This window comes from Oryctolagus cuniculus, chromosome 2 (genome assembly GCF_051225735.1).
Source record: "Oryctolagus cuniculus isolate XC-2025 breed Fujian yellow rabbit chromosome 2, ASM5122573v1, whole genome shotgun sequence".
NCBI lineage: Eukaryota > Metazoa > Chordata > Mammalia > Lagomorpha > Leporidae > Oryctolagus > Oryctolagus cuniculus.
In genome coordinates, this window is record NC_142868.1 from 98814674 (window position 1) to 98837749 (window position 23076).

Here is a 23076-nt window from a genome sequence, read left to right on the forward strand (position 1 = left end):
GGCATACTACTGAATATATTAAACAATCATGACCTAGTTTCAGTGTAAGAAATTTGAATCTCTCTCATAAAGCAAGAAACATCCACAGTTGAGATTTACATAAGTAGTACCTCTTTAAATAAATAAAAAATAAAATGATATCCTGTCTATAAAGTTGTACTAGTTCATTTTACAGATTATTAAAGTGCTTATGAATGCATTAGTTCTCAGTAAATAAACATGGTGCTACAACACATCTAAAAGGAAAAAGTCATCACACTGGCCCATAGAAATGCCTAGGATTATTTTATATCTCTTAACATTAGAAAAATTAAATGAAATAAGGAATTAAAATTAAAAGAGAAACAAGAAATTTTACAAAATTAGAACAACTATGGCCTAAAAATACACTGAAATATTCAATTTAGTAACTAAGTCATTTCTGGATTGAACACTGTATAATGAGGTTTGGAGAGTGCTTCTGTTAGCAAGGTCATAAGGTATGTGGAAATAATATAAGCATTTTATAAAGACTGACCCTGAAACAGTAATTGTTTATAAAAATCACATACACCTGGTGCTGTGATCTAGAAGGTTAAGCCTCCACCTCTGGTGCTGACATCCCATTTCTCCCTTAGTTCAAGTCCTGGCTTCTCCACTTCCAATCTAGCCCCCTGCTAATCTGCCTGGGAAGGTAGCAGAGGATGGCTGACGTACTTGTGCCTCTGCACCCACACAGGAGACATGCAAAGGTTTCCTAGATTCTGACTTCAGCCTGGCACAGCCCCAGTCACTGTGGCCATTTGGGGAGTGAACCAGTTGATGTAAAATTCTCTCTCTCTCTCTCTCTCTCTCTCTCTATCTCTTTCAAATAAATAAATAAATCTTTCAAAAATAAATAAAAATCACATGCTAAGATACAACCAAAATACTCAAGGCTTTTGATTTTGATGGAATGAAATCTTAGAGTGGGAATACAAATGAAACCAATAATCATGGAGATGCCACTTGTTTTCACCAATGTAAACAATAGGAACATCATTTCAAGGTATAGCACATTGACAGACTAAAATGAGAAACTGTGAACAATGTTAGTACCAAAATATTCCCTAAGTTTGGAAGTAGTTCTAGTTCTGTTGCCTGTACAATTGCTCTTCAAAACATGTGTTCTCCTTAGAAAATATGCCTTCTGAATGGCTTTGTAGTCAGTGTGGAAAAGTAGGAAATGGGGTTCACAGTGAAGCTGAGTAAAATGCTTCCAAGATGATTCATTGTATCAGTTAGTAATCTCACCATACCTACATGTTGAATTTAAGGATTTTGTTTTTTAACACCTTCTCAAGTCTGTGGGCTTCAGCTCCTCAGGTAGTAATAATATTTTTCATGTTTAAGTATAAAGGTCCCTGCTGTATAGTATTCTATAGAGTACATGTCCCATAATTTCTTTATCCAGTCTACTGTTGATGGGTATTTGGGTTGGTTCCAGGTCTTAGCTATTGTGAATTGAGCTGCAATAAACATTAGGCTGCAGACCGCTTTTTTGTTTGCCAATTTAAATTCCTTTGGGTAAATTCCAAGGAGTGGGATGGCTGGGTTGAATGGTAGGGTTATATTCAGGTTTCTGAGGAATCTCCAAACTGACTTCCATAGTGGCTTAACAAGTTTGCATTCCCACCAACAGTGGGTTAGTGTCCCTTTTTCCCCACATCCTCTCCAGCCTCTATTGTTGGTACATTTCTGAATGTGAGCCATTCTAACCGGGTTAGAATTGTGGTTTTGATTTGCACTTCCCTGATTGCTAGTGATCTTGAACATTTTTTCATGTGTCTGTAGGCCATTTGGATTGCCTTCGAAAAATGTCTATTGAGGTCCTTGGCCCATCTCTTCAGTGGGTTGTTTGTTTTGATGTTGTGGAGTTTCTTGATTTCTTTGTAGATTCTGGTTATCAACCCTTTATCTGTTGCATAGTTTGCAAATATTTTTTCCCATTCTGTCGGTTGCCTCTTCACTTTCCTGACTGTTTCTTTTGAAGTACAGACACTTCTCAATTTGATGCAATCCCAAATTTTAATTTTGGCTTTGACTGACTGTGCTTCTGGGGTGTTTTCCAACAAGTCATTGCCAGTACCTATATCTTGCAGAGTTTCTCCAATGTTCTCTAATAATTTGATGGTGTCGGGTCGTAGATTTAAGTCTTTAATCCATGTTGAGTGAATTTTTGTGTAAGGTGAAAGGTAGGGGTCTTGCATCATGCTCTGCATGTGGAAATCCAATTTTCCCAGCACCATTTATTGAATAGACTGTCCTTACTCCAGGGATTGGTTTTGGATCCTTGATCAAATGTAAGTTGGCTGTAGATGTTTGGATTGATTTCTAGTGTTTCTATTCTGTTCCATTGGTCTATCCATCTGTTTCTGTACCAGTACCATACTGTGTCATTTGCAACAAGATGGAAGAATCTGGAAAACATTATGCTGAGTGAATTAAGGCAGTCCCAAAGGGACAAATATCATATGTTCTCCCTGATCAGTGACAACTAACTGAGCAGCAAAGGGGAAACCTGTTGAAGTGAAATGGACACTATGAGAAACAGTGACTTGATCAGCTCTTGTCCTGACTGTTGATGTACAATGTAATACTTTATCCATTTTAGTATTTTTTTTTGTTCTAGTACCATTGGTTGAACTCTGTAATTAACACACAATTATTCTTAGGTGTTTAAATTTTAACTGAAAAGTGATCCCTGTTAAATATAAGAGTATGAATAAGAGAAGGAGGAGATGTACAATTTGGGACATGCTCAATCGGACTTGCCCCAACTGGTGGAGTTAGAATCATGCCAGGGGATCCCAATACAATCCCATCAAGGTGGCATGTACCAATGCCATCTCACTAGTCCAAGTGATCAATTTCAGTTCACAATTGATCACACTGATAGGTCTAAGAGTTAAAGGGATCACACAAACAAGTCTAGTGTTTGCTAACACTAGCTGATAGAATCAAAAAGGGAGAGAACAATCCATCATGGGAAGCTGGATACACGGTAAACTCATAGAATGGCAGATGTCCTAAACAGCACTCTGGCCTCAGAATCAGCCCTTAAGGCATTCGGATATGGCTGAAGAGCCCATGAGAGTATTTTAGGCATGGAAAGCCAAGACAATGGCAAAAAAAAAAAAAAAACTAAATGAAATATCTCTGCGAGTGAGATCCCACTGGAAAGAATGGGGCCATCAAAGAAGGAGGTACCTTTCTCTGAAAGGAGGAGAGAACTTCCACTTTGACTATGACCCTGTTGGAATAAGATCGAAGTCGGCGACCTCAAAAGGCTTCCATAGCCTTGGCAACTCATGACTAGAGCCTAGGGAGATTGCTGACGCCATAAACGAGAGTGTCAAATTGTTAAGTCAACAACAGGAGTCACTGTGTACTTACTTCTCATGTGGGATCTGTCCTTAATGTGTTGTCCAATGTGAAGTAATACTATAACTAATACGGAAACAGTATTTTACACTTTGTGTTTCTGTGTGGGTGCAAACTGATGAAATCTTTACTTAATATATACTGAATTGATCTTCTGTATATAAAGATAATTGAAAATGAATCTTGATGTGAATGGAATGGGAGAGGGAGTGGGAGATGGGAGGTGTGTGAGTGGGAGGGAAATTATGGGGGGGGGAAGCCATTGCAATCCATTAACTGTACTTTGAAAATTTATATTTACTAAATAAAAAATTTAAAAAAAAAGAATCAAAAAAAAGTATACAGGTCCATAGTTGTTCCAGAGTTTTCACTTCTTGAATTTCATATGTCATTTGGTCAAAATCTTAGTTTTTTGTAAATAAAATCTTGTAATAACCTATCCATGGAAATCTATTTCTACCTTAAACCTCATTTTACCTAACCTCAAACCTGTGGCTTTAATGTCATGAATTGCCCTTATTGATGGTTCATTCTTGACGAGTTCAATAAGCTGTTGATCTTTTTTCTGCTGGATGAATTGTCCTAAATGTGCTTCTGTGTTTGTGTAGATAGGAATTATGAGACCAAAACTATTGAAATGCATGCATCCAAAGAATCTTGGCTACTGGAGTGAATTACATGTTATATAGAAGCAAGGCCCACACAAATGGCTGCATTGTCACTTGCTGCCTCCTGTGATGACAGCATACAATATGGGCACCAGTTAATGTCCAAGCTGCTTGACTTGTGATCCTGATTTCTGCTTATAGCCTAGAAAGCAACAGAACATGGCCGAAGTATTTGGGCCCATGTCATCCATGTGGGAGACCTGGATGAAGCTCCTGGCTCCTGTCTTTGGACTAGCCCAGTGCTGGCCATTGTGGCCATCTGGGGAGTGAACCAGTAGATGGAAGACCTCTCTGTCTCTCCCTCTCTGTAACTCTTATTGTCAAAATAAATAGATCATTTTTCTGAAAAAAGAAATTGCAAAGAATGAGAGTCAATTTGATATAGTTTGAGTGACAAAAACTATAGGTTCAGGGGATAAATTTATGTTAGAACTTATATTTCTTCACTTTCTTTGTTTTTCTTCAGATCAAGCACTCACAGTAGTTTCCCTCTAGGTTCAAATAAATAAATGTGTTTTAAGCATCTACTATTGTCAGGCATTTTTCTAAGACATGGGGCTACAATAGTGAAAGTGATAACTCAGATTTTCCTAGTGTTTACAGTCAATTGTGAATGACTGATGCTTTATTTTGTAAAAGATTTATTTTATTTATTTGAAAGGCAGTCAGAGTTATGGAAAGAGAGAGGGATATATATATATATATATATATATATATATATATATATATAAAGAGAGAGAAAGAGAGAGAGAGAGAGATTTTCCATCTGCTGGTTCACTCCCCAAATGGCTGCAATAGTTGGGACTGGACTATACTGAGGCCATGGATCAGGAGCTTTACCCAGGTCTCCCAAGGGGGTTCAGTGGCCCAAACACTTGGGCCATCTTCCACTGTTTCCTCAGATGCATTAATAGGAAACTAGATCAGAAGTGGAGCAGCCTGGGGCTGTCACTGTGGCAGAGTGGGTTAACACCCCAGCCTGAAGTGCCGGCATCCCATATGGGAACTGGTTTGAAACCCAGCTGCTCCACTTCCAATCCAGCTCTTTGCTATGGCCTGGGAAGCAGTAAAACATGGCCCAATACTTGGGCCCCTGCATTCAAGTGGGAGACCCGGAAGAAGCTCCTGACTCCCAGCTTCAGATCGGTGCAGCTCCTGCTGTTGCAGCCAATTGGGGAGTGAATCAATGGATGGAAGACCTTTCTCTCTCTTTCTGCCTCTGCTCGCTCTGTGTAATTTGACTTTCAAATAAATAAATAAATCTTTAAAAAAAGAAAGAAGTGGAGCAGCCAGGAGTCAAACTGGCCCCCAGATTGGATGCCAGAAGTACAGATGGCAACTTAACCTGCTACAGTCACAGCACTGCCCTCCCATGACTGATATTTTAAAGATATGATGAACATCACTGAATTTCAGAGAGCAATGATGTACATACAACTATAGTAATTTAATGCTACTAAAGAGGAAAGAGAAGTTTTCCTGAGAATGTGATAACTCAAAAGAGAAAACTTGAGTGATAGGTCAATATTGGCTAGGTTGAGAGATAGGAAGAAGAGGGGAAAGAAAAATATATAGACAATGGAAGAGTTACATGTCAATGCAAGGAACTGGAGAGCTGATGCCACATGGAGAAACATTGGAGAATATTAAGCAGAATGGAAAATATGCTTTAAGTATGAAGGAATGTGGGTTCTATAAGATTCTTTGGTGTTTAAAATATTACTCTAAAAAATGAGCCTAAGTAAAAAGTTTTACATAGCCATAGGTAATGGGCTAGGGTAGTAACATGATCAAATTTCTATTTTAGAAAGATCTTTTTGCTTGTAAAATGAATAGATTTGGGAATGCTACATAAAAATGGGAATGTTGATAACTGGCTAGATTGGAGGCCTCTACAGGAGCCTAAATGAAAAATAATTGTGCTTTGGGTTAAGGTGAAAGTAGGGGGATGTGAGAAATAGGCAGATATGGAAGATATTTAACATTAAATCAATAGGACTAGGTTTTTAAGTGTATAATGATAAAAACGAATAAATAAATTGGCCTACTGTTAGATATCTTTAGGTGAGAAAATGTGCAGATTTCACTAGATTTGACTGTGCACCTATTTCCTATTATAAATTAATAAGTTTAATCACATAAAAAGAATAGTAGGCTGGGCCTCTGCCTGTGAGCTCAGATATTCCATAAGGGTGCCAGTTTATGTCTCAGCTGCTCCCCTTCCAATCTAGCTTTCTGCTTGTGTCTTGGGAAAGCAGTGGAGGATGGTCCAAGTGCTTGGGCCCCCACACCTGCTTGGGAGGCCTGAATGAGGCTCCTGGCTCCTGGCTTTGTATCAGCTCAGCTCTGACCATTACAGCCATTTGGCGAGTGAAGCAGTGGATGGAGGACCTTTCTCTTTCTCTCCCTCTCTCTCTCTGTAACTCTATGTCTCAAATAAATAAATCTTTAAAAAAGAATCAGAAACAACTTTAAAATTTTCCAACTGGAGCAGCTGAATAGAGATGATGATGTCATTTATTGAGATAGTATTGAGATAGTACGTAATGGCACAGGAGCAAGTTTAGGGGAGGAACAAGGGAAATTATGAACTTGTGGGAAGTATTCAGCTGAAGATATGGGTTTGGAAGTTATTGGCTTATCAGTAGAAATGGAAGCTTCAGCAGAAAGTAGCATTACAAACACAAACTTAGAGCCTGGAAGATGCTGTAATGTTAAGAGTGGAGAAAACAAACAAAGATCCAGGAATAGAAGTTGAATAAAAGTATTTAGAAAATGTAGGTGGGAAACCAAGAACTTTGGGATCTCTTAAACCAAGTGAAGGATTATTTCTCAAAAGTAATAGTTGATTGAAATTATTAATGTTTCAGGCAACTCCAATGTGTTCAGAGGCCCAAGGACTTGGGCCATCTTCTGCTACTTTCCCAGTTGCATTGGCAGGGGGCTGACAAGGAGGTAAAGCAGCTGGAAATCAAACCAGCACCCATATAGGATACTTGCATTGCAGGTGGCAGCTTAACAACAATGCCACCCTCCATGCACTTTAAAAGTGCCCTCGTACCTGTCCATGCACCTTGGTTTAACCTGGTACCATCCTAACCCAGGCTGAGAATGGCTGAGTGAGCAAGTGGACATGGAGATTTGCAGAGTGATAGAGAGACCTCATGACTGTTCAGTGAATAAATGCATAGGGGAGCATGTGAACTTGGGGTGGGTTAGGGACAAATGTCCCTGTGTAAATAGGGCATTTCTGGTGTTCTCAGCATGGTTGTCCACTAACTCAGGTGGATTTGGTGTTAAAACAAGGCCCAGATCATCATTCATAGTACTGTTTCTGTGACATAAGTAAGTTGCCTTCCAATTCCAGTATCCAATTTGCATCTGAGTCAATAGATGGTGGTGTTGCTGACTCAGGGACTGTTGGTGCAAGCCCTGAGTGTCCCTAAGAACTTGTGCTGGTGATGAGGCTAAGCTGTCCAGCAAATTAACTTTCCAAATACATACACATTTCCCCTTCCTCAGGTAAACTACTTCAGCTGATAGACCATTTCAGGCCATATCAAAGTGTGGTGTGAAGGTTTCCCACAGTAACTTCATTACTTGGTGAGCAGGCCTTGGGCCAGCATTTGAAGCACATAGTGCCTACCATCTGCCAAACACTGCTCCAGCACCACCCTCACTGGAAGCCCTTTCTTGTTCCCAGGAGCCTCAGCTGAACCCTTGACTGGCTCTGCCTCAAAAGTAAAAAATAAATAAATAGATAGATAGATAGATAGATAGATAGATAGATAGATAGATAAGGCCAGACATGAGCTGTCCTTACTCTGTCCAGAATAGAGTTGGGTCTCCTTTTTAAAAAGACATTTATTTATTTGGGAAGCAGAGTTACAGAGAGGGAGAGGGAGAGACAGGACTCGAAGTGGTGCCTACTTGGGATGCTGATGCCCTAAGCAGAGGCTTACCTTACTACACTAAAGCACCAGTCTTTTACACTTAAATGAACTTTTAAATGAAAGCCATGGGGCTAGTGTTGTGGTGCAAGGGGTTAACACCCTGGCCTGAAGTGCTGGCATCCCATATGAGGCCGGTTCCTGTCCTAGCTGCTCCACTTCCAATCCAACTCTCTTCTATGGCCTGGAAAAGCAGTAGAAGATGGCCCAAGTCCTTGGGCCCCTGTACCCACATGGGAGACCCTGAAGAAACTCCTGGCTCCTGGCTTTGGATCAGCCCAGCTCTGGGTGTTGCGGCCAATTGGAGAGTGAATCAGTGGATGGAAGACCTCTCTCTTTCTCTCTCTCCCTCTCTCTCTCTCTCTCTCTCTCTGCCTCTCCTCTGTCTGTGTAACTCTTTCAAATAAATAAATAAATCTTTAAAAAAAAGTTAGCCATGAACAACAGAGGGAAAAACCTTAGAGAGCTGTGGCTGTGGGGTTCACAGGAGGGCGGAGCTCAGTGTGTTCTGGGTCCCACAGGAGCATGAATTGGGTTGGATTCTGCTTTCCTTTGGCATACCTGAACTACAGGGACTACACGGACCTGAGTCCTGCTTTGCAGAAGAGCATCTGGCCAAGGCTGGGGATTTACCCCACTCACCCTCTGATCACCACCATTGTCTACCACCTATTGTTCACTGAAGGCTACCATCTGGTGCCGAGACCACCACCTGCCTCAGGCATTAACAGGACCACGTGCTATTGAATCTCCAGCATACACAGGCCTGGGTCTGGACAGCAGGCTCTGGCTGCTGGAGGGCTCTACTGTGACCGCTGCCACTCCCACCCAGCGTGTCTCTGCATGTGTGGCCTTTGGGCTTCCACACTCCTTCCAGTCTTTTCCAGCCAGGCCACCTAGGCTGCCGACATTCTGCACCTGCAGCTGGTGGCAGCGCTATAACCAGGACTGTCCTGTAGCCCTTGGCATTCCAGGAGATGCCTGGCCATGTGAAATGCTGAGTGTGGCTGATGCTGCCATGCTATCTGGGAGGCGGGGCAGGCCCAGTGCTCACCAGATTTGCGCCATGGCGAGGTCTGCTGACGCCCTCCTTGCAGTGCCCCTGCAGAGTGCTGTGCAGGCCCATGTCTCAGAATCCTGCTGCTGTGGTCACTGTTGGAGTCTGTACCAGCTCTGGAGTCTCCCCACCCCCGAGTCGGAGCCATTCTGGGGCTCTGACTCTTGTCCTTCTCTCTTGCAACCCACAGTTGGATCAGATCTCCAGAGCCCTCTTTTCAATGAACGCACATCCCCGCAGGGGGGTGTCTCAGCCCTGAAGAGGACTAGGAAACCAAAATAAACTGTGTCTCTTTAAATAAATAAATAAATAATAAATCATCAGTGTAAAAGATACCACAATTCCTAAGACAGGAGAGATTTCTGTAAGGGAATCTCTTGATTTGCTTCTCAGTACCATGCTACACCCAATGGACTCGATCTGTTTTCATTTAGGGCCACATGGCTGAAGTTCTCAGCTAGGGATGATGATCCCAAAATTAAGTTTCTTATTGCAGCTCTGTTGACGGGTCACCATCAAACTGCATGCAGGTAGAAGGAAGGGGTGTGAGTAAGGAAATCAAACTTTGCTGTGGACCACAATTCCACCCAAGATAATGGCAGAAATGATTATGGCCTATCCTGCACTAAACAAGACTTAAAGTCCAGCAGGACATACTCCATCAATACCCATTTCTGCAGTGTGACCAGACCTGGTCTTGGGGACTGTAGCCCTTTAGGATGGGTGCTGGACACAAGCGGAAAACACCACATGGCATTTTTCTGTCTTCCTCAGCTGTTACTGTGTACACAGGACACTGATGGGTCAAGTCCTAAGGAGGTTTCCCCATCTGAACGTCTTTCGAGCAACAACTGAAAGCATGCTCAGAAACCTTATTCTGCATCAGCGGGCTCTCTGTGGATATAATCCTGACATTACTTGTTCTGCTCACAGAAACCAGGGCAGAGACTTATTGATGGCCGTGCTGTTTGCATTCAACTTTAAAGTGAAAGAAATAATCCTAAAACAGCTATAAAATTAATCTCACTATTTTTGTTGTTCTGATTGTACCTAAACTACATCATAACAGATTTACTAATTTAAGAGGCAACAGATGGGAATCCTCGGGTTTTCTGCAGATCATCTGAGATACTTTTGCACTTGGAAGCCTTTCCTATGGTCTCATGTAAGTGGCCTGGGAAGCTCTCAAGAGGTGCTTGGAGTGCTGCAGACGGAGGACAAAGTGGGCACTGAGCCTTTGTCCCTCAAAAAATGCACTTGGTTGTTAATATTCCTGACAGATTTGGATGGTGTGGCATTCCTGAAGCCCAGGGTTCTCCTTTGGGGCACAGTCCTCTGTGGTTGTCTGTGGCCCTGGACACTCTTGCCAGCCAGCTCCATACCAGAATTTCTTTTGGGGTATAGTGAAACATGATTGTGGCTTTTACTTGCATTTCCCTGATGCCTAGTGATCCTGAACATCTTTCCTTATGCCTGTAGGCCATTTGTATTTCACCATTTGAAAAATGCCTGTTCATATCCTTATCCCATTTCTTAACTGGATGATTTGTTTAGTTGCTGATTTTTAAGCTCCTTATATATTATGGATATTTGCCTTTTATCAGATATCAGATATATAGTTTACAAATATTTTCTCCAATTCTGTTGGTTGCCTCTTTACTTTGTTGAGTGCTGCCTTTGCTGTTCAGAAGTTTCTTAGCTTGATGTAACCCCATTTGTGTATTTTTGCATTACTGCCCATGATTATAGGATCTTGTTCAAGAAGTCTTTACAGATGTGAATGTCGTTCAGTGTTTCCCATAACTTTTCCTCTGGTAATTTGATTGTTTTGGGTCTCAGATTTAGATCCTTGACTCACTGTGAGTTTGAATTTTTTTCTGTTTTTGAAATCTCCCTTGGTCAAGTTGATTACTTCTTCAGACAAACACATGTTTATTAGCAGTTGCTCTCATCCTGCTGGTGTGAAGAGGGATAACTCTAGAGTGCTCAGCTCTAGGCTAGAACTTGCAACTTCAAGAATCTGCAAAGTCTGTGTCATTTGTCATGCTGGAGTAGTTTATGGAGCTATGGCTGAGATGGCAAACATGGGTGCTGAGGTGGCAAACATGGGTGGTCCTGGGCCTCATGAGCTGAACTATCCTGGGTCTGAAGCCCATCCCTGCTTTGAATTAGCCTCTGATTCCGATAAGTGAATGAATGCTCCTGATCATGGTCCTGATCTATGCCTTCTTTTTCTTAAAGATTTATTTATTTATTTGACTGTCAGAGTTACACAGAGAGAGGAGAGGCAGAGGAAAGAGAGAAGTTTTCCATCCTATGGTTCCCTCCCCAGCTGGCCACAATGGCTGGAGCTGTGTTGATCCAAAGCCAGAAACCAGGAACTTCCTCCAGGTCTTCCTGTGTGGATGCAGGGGCCCAAGGACTTGGACCATCTTCCTCTGCCTTCCCAGGCAAAAGCAGAGAGCTTGATTGGAAGAGGAGGAGCTGGGACTTGAACTGACACCCACATGGGATGCCAGCACAGCAGGTGGTGACTTTACAGATTAAGCCACAGCACCAGCCCTGACCCATGCCTTTTTGTGCATTTTGTCAGCTAATTTTGTCATTCTTAGCCAGTCAGCGGGAACTTGTACCTCAAAGGGTCACATTGCTCCAGTGAAAGTCCCTTCTATTGGCCAGGCCTTTATAAGGTGATAGATTCTGCAGAAGCCTTGAAAGGCAATTGATCTGACATTCCATACCTCAGTTTTTTTTTTTTAAGAATCAGTTTATTTATTTGAAAGACAGTTACAGAGAGAGGTAGAGCCAGAAAGACAGAGGTTCTCCGTTCCACTTGTTCACTCCCCCAATGACTGCAACAGCCAGAGCTGAGTTGATCTGAAGCCAGGAGCCAGGAGCTTCTTCTGGATCTCCCAGTTGGGTGCAGGGGCCCAAGGACTTGGGCTATCCTCTACTGTTTTCCCAGGCCATAGCAGAGAGCCGGATCAGAAGTGGAGTAGCTGGTACTCCAATTGGTGCCCATTTTGGATGCCGGCGCTGCAGGCTGCGGCTTTAACTCATTGTGCCACAGCACCCCCCCATCAACAAAGAACACTGTCCTCAAGTTATTTCCTGTTGACTGCAGTATCCCATTTCTCCTCAAATTCTCCAGTTTTGATAAGTCAACATGACACTTGACAATTAGTATAGAGAGATATTAGCATAGAGACTTCACAGACTCTGTAAGGCCATATAATCCAATGCCAGGACCTCCCTACCAAAGGGGTTCCACTTTAGTCTTAATGTCTTGATTGGAGAATTTTCCTCTTTGGTTTTCATTGTCTTGTCTCCTGGTCCAGTCTTTTAAAAATATATGTGTAGATGCTTGATTAAAAAGTATGGATACCTGTATAAATGCTGGATTTTATTTTTAAATAGCCATTCAGGTATTCACCAATCAAATATTCTGTGTCAACTATATGCCTAAAACTATGTGAGGTTCTAGGATTGCAGTCATGAGTATCTTCTAAACTCCCATTTGGAACATAATAATTGAAAAATTTGGGGCCAGCACCATGGCTCACTTGGTTAATCCTCCACGTGTGGCACCACCATCTCATGTGGGCACCAAGTTCTAGTCCCAGTTGCTCCTCTTCCAGTTCAGCTCTCTGCTGTGGCCCGGGAGGGCAGTGGAGGATAGCCCAAGTACTTGGGCCCCTGCACCCGCGTGGAAGACCAGGAGGAAGCACCTGGCTCCTGGCTTCAGATCGGCACAGCACCTGCCATGGCAGCCATTTGGGGAGTGAACCAACAGAAGACCTTTCTGTCTCTCTCTCTGTCTATGACTCTATCTGTCAAATAAAAAAAAAAAAAGAAAGAAAAAAAAGAAAAATCCAGCACCCACATATGATTACGTGCCATGTCTCCTTAGCATATTGGAGTGTTTCATTTGTTGTTGGGAGCAGCTAGGTCTTTGAGCAACTTAGTGGCAGACCTCAGAATAGAGCTACTTTCACTATCTCTGGACATAAATGGAAACTTCTTTAAAACCACCATTTTAGAAAGGTTGTGAGTCTGAAATATCCTTTCAAAAATTCAAGCTCATCTTTCTTTTGTTATTAAAATTGTGCATGCCACCCATCAAGGGAATGAAAATATAAACACAATTAGTTTTCACCTCACCCCAGTTAGAATGGCTCCCATACAACAATCAAAACCTAACAAATGCTAGTGAGGATGTGAGGGAAAAAGTACCCTAATCGACTGTTGGTGAGAATGCAAACTAACACAGCCATTGTGGAAGACAGTATGGAGATTCCTCAGAAAGCTGAAAATAGATATACAATAAGATCTAGCCATCCCGCTCCTGGGAATTTACCAAAATGAAATAAAATCAGCATATAAAAAAGTTACCTTTACCTCCATGTTTATTGCAGCTCAGTTCATAGTAGCTAAGATGTGGAATCAACCCAGATGTCCAAAACCTGGATAAAGAGAATGTATTATATGTACACACTATGAAATGCTACTCAGCTGTAAAAAAAGGATGAAATTCTGACTTTTACAATGAAATCAGTGCAACTGGAAACCATTATACATAGTGAAATAAGCCAGTCCAAAGAAGAAAACACCATATGTTTTCCCTGATCTATGGTAGCTAATACAAGTACCCAAAATACATTGTCTAATGAGCAAAATTTGATGATTGTTCAGGCCAAAACACCTTGTCTCTATATTGATGAACAGTGTTTATTTCTTCTTACTGTTTGTTGAATTTTTTACTTAGTGGAGGGTTAATCTTATGATTATAAAATAAACTGAAAGTATGTCATGATAAAAATTAAAAGACATATAAAAACTAAAGGAGGAGGGAGAGTGGGAGTGTGTGCAGGAGGGAGAGTATGGTTGGAAGTATTACTCTGCTCCTGAATTTGTATACATGAAGCACATGAAATTTATGTCCTTTCTGTAACTACAAAAATGGAAAAATGAAAAATAAAACTCATCATATCCACTAATAATAAAATTACTGTCAATCAAAATGAAACTTATTTAAAATTTACATAAAATCAAAATAAAAATAAAATTGTGCATGCAAATACATTTTATGAAAAATTTATTTTTTTGAAAGTCACAGTTATGCAAATACACTTTTACAGAGTAAGTTAACACTTGAAGTTCAGGTGGTAGAGGTTGGTGAATGTTCTGGACATTGTGTCAATATCAATGAGTGCCAATAATGGAGTTCCTGATATTTTGTATCCTTACACTACCAACAGTTTCTGGGGCTCTTGAGAATTCTATATCTTTCTGCTCTGACTTAAATTTGAGAGAAGGAATGGGAGCAGTTATCTCTTAGATTTTCAATCATGAAACAAGCATTAGCTTCTTATTTACCAAATTTTACGATCAATTAGATTAAAAAATTCTCGGATTTCAAAACAAGATGATCAAATGAAACCAAATTAAACCTACTATCCCTTACAGCTATTTTCCAGAGCAAATCAATGATAATTTTCTAGAGAAGAATTCCCAAATATTCTAAAGCCAAAACAATTCCCAAATCAAAACACTTTTTTGTCCTAAGCAATTTTTGATAAAGGATACTTAACTGGTTCTTGAATAAATACTACTTCTTTATGAAAACAGATGTATAGCATTATTTTCTCACCACCTGGATGACAAGATGTAAGCAACCTATCAATATACTTCTCTGTAAGAAATAACTTGAATATAAAAGAAAACTGAGAGAGAAGATAACACAGTTGCATACACACACCTAATCTCTCTTTCTGAGGTGTTGCGCATTGAGTTGTTCAGGCCACCTGACATTTATGTTTATTTTAGCTAAGAATACCAGAGATCAGATTTTCCTAGACACCATCTAGTCCTGTTCCTCTATGTGTGCATCCATCCTTCATGTATGATCACCTGGAGACTCTAGAATCTTTCCAATGAAACAGAGTGCACTGCTTTGAAGGACAGCCTGTTGCATTTTGGCATAGTGCTACTTGTTGGAAAATACTTCTGTATAGTGAGCTAAAGTCAGCCTGTGGAATTTCCACCTGTGGAATAAATTCTGCTTCATGTCTTACCTAGCTCCATCTCCCTAACACCCTAGTCCCAGGCATTCCTTTCTCCCTGCTGTAAAAAATAATAGTCTCTCTTTCTAAAATGTTTTATTTTTAATTAAAAATGATAATTTTAGATTTTTATGAAGTATGATTGATGCTTCAATACCTATGTACTTCTTGGAATGCTTGAGTCAGTGTAGTTACCATATCTGTTACCTCAGGTATGTATCCTTTATTTCCTGGTGGTGGGAACATTTGAAATCCTTTCTTCTGGGTATTTTGAAGTAAACAGTTCATTACTGTTAACCATAACCAACTTGCCACATGGTAGAGCACCAGAACCTTTTCCTCCTCTCTAACTGTAACTTGATACCAAAACACTCATGTCTCCTCATCACTTCCCCTGGTCTGGCCTCTACTTTTCATAAGTTTGGATTTTCTAGATTTCTCACATAAATGAGAAAGATGGCATTTGCCACTCTATTCCTCATCTGTTTCATTTAACCTTGTGTCATTTAGGTTCATTCATTTGTCTCAAATAGAGTTTTCTGTTTATTTTAAAAGCTGAATAGTATATATGTACATGTGTATATATATATGATATATATATATATATACCCTTATAATATCCCTTCAACCACTGATAGACAGGTACAATGCTTCCTAGCTGCTGTGAATAATTCTGCAATGAGCATGGGAGTGTGCAGATATCCCTTCAACATCAGTATTTCATTTCCTTTGAGTGTTGCCAGTAGTGGGATTGCTAGATTGTATGGGGTTTCTATCTTTAATTTTTTGAGTAATATTCATACTTTCCAAAATGGCTATCCTAACATATAATACCACCAAGTGTGTGCAAGGATTTGTTTTTCTCCACATTCTCACCAACACCTGTTACTATTTATCTTTTTGATAACACCCAATCTAACATGGAGAGAATATCTCATTGTGGTTTAAGTTTGCAATTTTGAACAGTTAGAGATGTTGGATATTTCTCCAAAGCTGTAAATCAAAACAACATGGCAGAAATCCATTCAGATGGAAATCCAAGATGGTTAAATAGGGTATAGCCATGCTGACTTTAGCTGCTCTGGGATATGAGAGGAACTAAGGAAAGACTATGTTTCCAGGGGCAGAAGTTTTGATGGAGTAGTGACAAAACAATGAAGATTCTGTGGGACAAGAGGAAAGAAGGCAGAAACTCAGTTGTTGTCTGTCATGCAGTGCAGCCAGCTGCTGGATTAAGAGCCTCTTCCTCCATCTTATCATAACAAAGCAGGAAGAAATTACTAACACTAACAGTTTCAGCAGAGAGGGAATTTCACAGTCACCCAGAAACTTTTACTTCAGCCTAGAGAGATGACTGGTGTCCGAGCAACTGCAGAACTTTGAAAGGGGAAGCCACATTGCTTCTCTCCCCTCCCCATCCTGGCAGAGCACCAAACTTGGCAGTGAAAAGACATGTAGTGGGGCCTCTGTTGCATTCCTGTAAGAATCAGAGTCAGAATCAGGGCAACTTGTGGGACAAAGCACAGATTCCCCACATCCTGCAACTATGGGAGTTTTGGGCATTAGCTTTAGAGCTGTGCTTACTCCACATGAGCCATTAGCTTCTCAATGCTAACACCAAAAACCTCACATAAAAATACAATTCCACCCTGGGAGATCTGGGAAATGACTACACTGTACTCTGCAGCTCCATGACTGTAACTGTACTTAGTTTTAAACTTCTCAATTTCACCGGAATTTACTCACTGGAACTATGAAATAACCTACCCATATTCCGTCTGTCTGAACTCATACCCTCCAGCACAAATCTCCTGTATACCTTGTAGTCACCCCGTAGGCCTGGAGCATGGTTCAGTTCACATCCCCCTCATCTCAAGACTAGGGATGTTGTTATTATAAGCCACAAGACCAGTTGGACTGCCCTAGCAGGACTTGAGAAAGAGCCCATCCATATCACACACAGACATAAAATCATAGCAATTGGTGCCACAAGCCACTGGAGCTTTCAGACATGCCAGTGGGACAAGAAGAAAGCCACCTCTTTCTCCTTAAGCACCAGGAACAAGGCCTGGCTTTCACAATCCCAAGGGAGACTGACACTGAACTCTCTGTGGACTGAAGATATTCCTCTCTAACCCATGCTTTCGTCCCTATGAACTGCAGCAGACTAGATCCTATGTCAGTTGAAGATATAACTGACACAAAGACAAAAGACATCACTTACAGGCCACATTTCTGGACTCACTTAGAACCAAAGACAGGACAACCAACCAAGTGACATTGTGCATTCCAGGCAAACTATAAACACTTTCCCAATAAAATCTATTCCTCAAAGAAGAAAGTATAAGCACACCAGATACACTGATATCAATGTAGGAACACAAGAGACATGAAGAAACAAGGGTGCATGATGCCTCCAAAAGAAAACAAATAAATCCCTAAACTGAAGGAAATCTATGAAATGCCAGATAGAGAATTTAAAATAACAATTGTAAGGAAACTAAATGTGATGTAAGAGAATATAGATGGATCAAAGAAATGAAATAAGTGAGTGACATGAATGAAAATACTGCTGAGGAAATAGAAATCATCAAGAACCAAGTAAGTTTTGGCGATGAAATCTCTAGTGAAGTAAAGGGAATGACTGAGAGCTTTAACAGCAGAATAGACCAAGAGGAGCAAAGAATTTCTGACCTTGAGGACAAGGCTTCTGAAACTCTCCAATCTGACAAAAAGAAAAAGAAAAGAATTTAAAAGAACTAGGAAAGTCTATGTGAAATATGGGATACCAATAAATGACCAAATATTCATATTATAGGTATTTCTGAAGGAGAAGAAAAGGAAATGGAGCATTGAGAACCTCCTAATTGAAATAATAGCTGAAAATGTTCCAGTTCATGAAAGAGATGTGGATATCCAGATACAAGAAGTGCAAAGGACCTTGCACAAATTTACCCAAAAAAGACCTTATCCAAGACATCTTGTAATGAAATTGTCAAAAATTTAAGACATGGAGAGAATTCTAAAGAGAATAAGAGAAGAAAAGTTACATATAAAAGAAAACCAATGAAATTAACATCAGATTCTCTCTTCTTTCTTGCAAGAAAAGAGCAGGATGATATCAAGGTCTTAAAAGAAAAAAAAAACTTCCAACTAAGAACACTTTATATAGTGAAGCTATCATTTAAAAGTAAAGGAGAAATAAGGTCTTTTACAGATAAGTGAAAGCTCAGAGTATTCACCACCACCAGACCAGACTTACAAGAAATCCAAAAGGTAAGGACATCTTGCATTAGAAGTAAACAGTATGAAAACACACAACACCACCAAATTCACTAACAGACCATATATAAGCAGCATCTAGTCAACCAAATGCCAGATCTTAGTTCTTACCTATCAATACTAACCTTGAATTTAAGTGGAATATGTTCTCCAACCAAAAGACTTAGGTTGCACGAATAGATAAAAAAAAAAACCCTGCTATGTTTTGTCTATTACAAACTCACTTCAGAAACAAATACATACACAGACTGAAATTTAGTGAAGGGCTAGAAAAACATACCAGGCCAATGGAAACCAAAATACTAGCCAGAGTGGCTATCCTTGTATCAGATAAAACAAATATTAAATTAAAAGGCATAAAAAGAAATTAAGAGGCATTCACCCTTCTGCCTCTCTGCTGAGCAGCCCACCTAGCCTTCCCAGGTGTATTCTCTCCATTCAACCATGTAACTTTGCCCTCTCCCAGTCCGAATGACTGGGCACTCTCCCTGTGCCTTCAATTCTGGAGGATGCTATATCCCTAATAAAATCTTACCACTTTGAAAAAAAAAAGAGATAATGAAGGACATTTGTTTTAATAAAATGTTCAATTCAGCAAGAAGATGTAACTATCATAAATATATATGCACCCAATACAAGAGCATCCAGATATATACAGAAAATACTATTAGACCTAATAGAAATAGACTCCAATACAATAATATTGGGAGACCTCAACATCCCAATCTCATAAATGGATAAAAATATTATCCAGACAGAAATTTAATAAATGTATATTGGAGTTGAAACATTCTATCAAACAAATGAATGAACAGATATTTATAGGACATTTCACACTACAACTACAGAATATACATTCTTCTCATCAGCACATGGAACATTTTCCAGGACAGATAATTAGGCCACAAATAAAGTTTCACTAAATCGGAGAGGAGGCAAGATGGCAGAATAGGAAGGGAGCACACTGATAGTCCGGGGAGAGATAGTTTAATAAAAGTGGAGATACTGCAGGTTCAAGGAAGAGTAGGGGAGGAAACAGCAGAAGAAACTCTTCCAGAACGCGTGATTCACAGCGGACCTGCGTGGAGAGCATGGGAGCCCACAGTTCGGGACACCAGCGGCAGACTCAACACACCAGCGCTGGAACGCGAGGTGAGCCGAACCTCAATAGCCCGAGACACCGGCAGGCAAGCGGAGAGAGGAGACTAGAGGGAACGACCCCCGGGGGGAGGGGAAGTTCACCAGGCTAACTGGAAGAGAGAGAAAAAAAAAGGTGACTGGTACAGACAAGGGTTTCTCTCTGCTCACCTCTCAAGGGCGAGCAAGACAAAGAGCAGGCACCATCTTGGACATACGTCATAAGCAGAGCGACCTCAGGTCTGCACCGGCCCTGAGCCTAGCAGAAAAACCTGACTCTGGGCGGGGCGAATTAACAGGAGATTAGAACCTAGTAAATTTGTGGTGCTACTGAACTGAGACTGTGAAAAAAGAGATGGTGGGGGAGAGAACTCACGGAATTCACGTGAGCACTCTCCAGAGACGCTACAATTCCATAACTTTGGCAACCCAGTGGGAGACTGAAGGAGAATTTGAGCCCACTCTGAGGGCCGAACAGATTCCCTGTGTGGTCCTTGGGAAAGAGCTTCCGATCTCTGGCTCCTGTGGGTATATCATTTGCCTGCAAACTACCTCCAACTTCGTTCAGCTGTGCAGAATTACTTCCCTTTTGAATCAAAAAAAAGAAAGAGAGAGAGAGAGAGAGAGAGAGAGAGGTTTACCACACCAAACCTGGGAGTGTCACCTTTGGCACACCAAACAGAGCTCTCAGGCCACACCCATCTCAAGCCCTAAGGCTCCATCAAAAACAGATAGTCCACTTAATCTAGAGTCATAGTATAACAAGAAAAAGCACCACAGTGAAGAAACCAAAAATCTCCAATATGCCAAATAACAAACGCAAAAACCGAGATAATAAAAACAAGGAAATCACCATGACGCCCTCAAATGAAAAAGACACCCCAATTCAAGATTATGAGGATGATGAGATAGAAGAAATGCAAAAAGCAGATCTCAAAAAATTGATAAGAACATTAAGAGGTTCTCAAAAACAAATTCTTGAACTACAGAAATCCTTAATGGACAAGATAGAAAATCTCTCTCATGAAAATGAAATATTAAGGAGGAATCAAAATGAAACGAAACAACTAGTACAACAGGAAACTGGGATAGTGACTGAAGTGAAGAATTCAATAGATCAAATGAAAAACACAATAGAGAGCCTTACAAACAGAATGGGTGAAGCAGAAGAGAGAATATCGGATTTAGAAGAGAGAACAGGAAAGGATACAGTCAGACCAAAGAAAAGAAGAGGAAATTAGAAATCTAAAACATATTGTTGGGAATCTTCAGGATACTATTAAAAAACCCAACATTCGGGTTCTAGGAGTTCCTGAAGGCATGGAGAGAGAGAAAGGATTAGAAGGCCTTTTTAGTGAGATATTAGCAGAAAATTTCCCAGGTTTGGAAAAGGACAGAGAAATCCTAGTACAGGAAGCTCACAGAACCCCTAATAAACACGACCAAAAGAGATCCTCACCACGACACTTTGTAATTAAACTCTCCACAGTGAAACATAAAGAAAAGATCCTAAAATGTGCAAGAGAGAAACGTCAGATTACTCTCAGAGGATCTCCAATCAGACTCACAGCTGACTTCTCATCAGAAACTCTACAAGCTAGGAGGGAATGGCGAGATATAGCCCAGGTACTAAGAGAGAACAACTGCCAGCCCAGAATATTATATCCTGCAAAGCTATCATTTGTGAATGAAGGTGAAATAAAGACTTGTCATAGCAAACAGAAATTGAAAGAATTTGTTGCCACTCATCCAGCCCTGCAAAAGATGCTTAAAGATGTGTTACACACAGAAACACAGCAACACGGTCATCAATATGAAAGAAGGTAAAGGAAGGAAACCAAGGAAGGAAACCTCACAGCAAAAGATCACAGGGAATTCAAAGCATATATTAGAACTTATCTTTGGCAAATGGCAGGGCAAAGTTACCACTTATCATTAGTCACATTGAACGTGAATGGCCTGAACTGTCCAGTTAAAAGACACCGATTGGCTGATTGGGTTAAGGAACAAAACCCATCTATTTGCTGCCTACAAGAAACACATCTTTCCAAGAAAGATCCATACAGACTGAAAGTGAAAGGCTGGAAAAAGATATACCATGCCAACAGAAATGAAAAAAGAGCGGGCATAGCCATCTTAATATCAGACAACATAAACTTTACCACAAATCCATTAAGAGAGACAAAGAGGGACACTACATAATGATTAAGGGATCAATTCAACAGGAAGATATAACAATTATCAATGTATATGCACCTAACTACAGGGCACCAGTTTATCTAAAAGATTTGTTAAGGGACTTAAAGGGAGACTTAGACCCCAATACAATAGTACTGGGGGACTTCAATACTCCACTCTCAGAAATAGACAGATCAATAGGACAGAAGATCAACAAGGATACAGTAGATTTAAACGACACTATAGCCCAAATGGATCTAACAGATATATACAGAACTTTCCATCCTACAGCTAAAGATTTTACATTCTTCTCAGCAGTACATGGAACCTTCTCTAGGATTGACCACATACTAGGCCATAAAGCAAGTCTCAGCAAATTCAAAAGAATTAGAATCATACCATGCAGCTTCTCAGACCATAAAGGAATGAAGTTGGAAATTAGCAACTCAGGAATCCCTAGAGCATACGCAAACACATGGAGATTGAACAACATGTTCCTGAATGAACACTGGGTCATAGAAGAAATCAAAAGAGAAATCAAAAACTTTCTGGAAGTAAATGAGGATAACAGCACAACATACCAAAACCTATGGGACGCAGCAAAAGCAGTGTTAAGAGGAAAGTTTATATCAATAGGTGCCTACATCAAGAAATTGGAAAGGCACCAAATAGATGAGCTTTCAATTCACCTCAGGGATCTAGAAAACCTACAGCAAACCACACCCAAATCTAGTAGGAGAAGAGAAATAATTAAAATCAGAGAAGAAATCAACAGGATTGAATCAAGAAAAACATTACAAAAAATCAGCCAAACGAGGAGCTGGTTTTTTGAAAAAATAAACAAAATTGACACCCCATTGGCCCAACTAACTAAAAAAAGAAGAGAAAAGACCCAAATCAATAAAATCAGAGATGAAAAAGGAAATGTAACAACAGACACCACAGAAATAAAAAGAATCATCAGAAATTACTACAAGGACTTGTATGCCAGCAAACAGGGAAACCTATCAGAAATGGATAGATTCCTGGACACATGCAACCTACCTAAATTGAACCAGGAAGACATCGAAAACCTAAACAGACCCATAACTGAGACAGAAATTGAAACAGTCATAAAGGCCCTCCCAACAAAGAAAAGCCCAGGACCAGATGGATTCACTGCTGAATTCTACCAGACATTTAAAGAAGAACTGACTCCAATTCTTCTCAAACTATTCAGAACAATTGAAGAAGAGGGAATCCTCCCAAATTCTTTCTATGAAGCCAGCATCACCTTAATTCCTATCCGGAAAAAGATGCAGCACTGAAAGAGAATTACAGACCAATATCCCTGATGAACA

General features: G+C 40.4%; 1 long non-coding RNA gene and 1 pseudogene across 1 annotated transcript in view; both read right to left on the minus strand.

The window, feature by feature from the left end:
* LOC149127929 (uncharacterized) overlaps window positions 1–19874 on the minus strand; it is a 29263-nt gene extending 9389 nt beyond the window's left edge. Inside the window, exons 1-2 of the long non-coding RNA XR_016230106.1 lie at window positions 19730–19874; window positions 13476–13540 (exon numbers count right to left, since the gene is read on the minus strand). This is a non-coding gene — a long non-coding RNA (uncharacterized LOC149127929). The remainder of the gene's footprint in view (window positions 1–13475; window positions 13541–19729) is intronic.
* The window catches only part of LOC149127927 (ribose-5-phosphate isomerase-like), a 423712-nt pseudogene that overhangs the window by 179819 nt on the left and 220817 nt on the right, over window positions 1–23076 (minus strand).